Source organism: Limulus polyphemus, unplaced genomic scaffold (assembly GCF_000517525.1).
Source record: "Limulus polyphemus unplaced genomic scaffold, Limulus_polyphemus-2.1.2 Scaffold3941, whole genome shotgun sequence".
Taxonomy (NCBI): Eukaryota; Metazoa; Arthropoda; class Merostomata; order Xiphosura; family Limulidae; genus Limulus; species Limulus polyphemus.
In genome coordinates this window covers 50,095-51,194 of record NW_013669551.1, presented here as the reverse complement: position 1 = coordinate 51,194, position 1,100 = coordinate 50,095, and the positions used below count along the sequence as shown (strand labels likewise).

The 1,100-nt window shown below is 34.5% G+C and overlaps 1 long non-coding RNA gene across 2 annotated transcripts in view; it reads right to left on the bottom strand.

Annotated features, from left to right (window-relative positions):
• Nucleotides 1-349: 349 nt before the first annotated feature.
• Nucleotides 350-1,100, bottom strand: part of LOC111088523 — a 46,006-nt gene continuing 45,255 nt past the window's right edge. For both annotated transcript variants that reach the window (XR_002613015.1, XR_002613016.1), the window contains exon 3: nucleotides 350-539. This is a non-coding gene — a long non-coding RNA (uncharacterized LOC111088523). The remainder of the gene's footprint in view (nucleotides 540-1,100) is intronic.

The following is a 1,100-nucleotide window of genomic DNA, read 5'->3' as shown; positions in this document are numbered from 1 at the left end:
GCAGCCTTAGCTATTGAGATAGAAGGTGTTGGTTTTTAAGATGATTTGGCTCATATGTTCAATTAGTGTTTGTGAAATTTCTGGACGATCCCAATTATGAACCACTATCGTGGCTCATGATATTCCAACACAAAACATTACAAGAGGTTACAATTGCAATTAGCTTAGTCTTCTTTTTTTTAAAATAAATACCCAGCGAAATCACTATGTCGAAAATAAAGAGTTCTAAGTACTTCCCATTTCATCTAAATCTAAAAAAAAATGTTACAACTGGAAGTAACTCGTTTGTTACACAAAAACACAGAAGTTCTTAGCGTTTTATTCAACGTTTAACAATGTGTTACTCACCCATTAAGTGACGTGCGAGTCATAAACCAGCATAAAACGGCTTTCGCCAACACATGAAACAACTGAGTAAACAACCAATCTGATCTTTTATAGGAGTTGTGAAGAAAAGCAAGGCTGTCTTCGTCTGGATGACACTGAAGAAACAAATCTCGTATCTGCGGACACACTTGCTCCAACCGGCACCGATACCACTAGAACAAAAACACACACACACACACACACATTCAGTTAGTTTCAGTGCTGCAATCACCAAACTTTAAAAAATATATTTGTCCAAAAAACTTAGTGTAATTATAAATAGATGTTATTCCAACATGAAAGGTTTTATGTGAATGGCAGGACTAGCTAGCTATTTCTTTGAGTATATATATATATATATATATGTATACGTATATTGAAAATCCGTGTTAAATGTGAAATAAACTCAACTTTATAATGGTTGGAGACGGCTTGAATGGGTAATGAAGAAAAACTTTAATATAAGTTTAACATAACAGCAAATGTACAACGTTTCGACAAGGTTTTGTTATCATCAGGTACAATAATTCATTTCTATAAAACAAGGCTGTACAGCGTTCCAACTTGCTCTAACTGATCTTAACTTTTCGGTTGTGTTATAAGCGAAAAGTGTAAAAGCGGATGTACAATCACAATTTCCTCAGTGTAAAAGCGGATGTACAATCACAATTTCCTCAGTGTAAAAGCGGATGTACAATCACAATTTCCTCAGTGTAAAAGCGGATGTACAATTA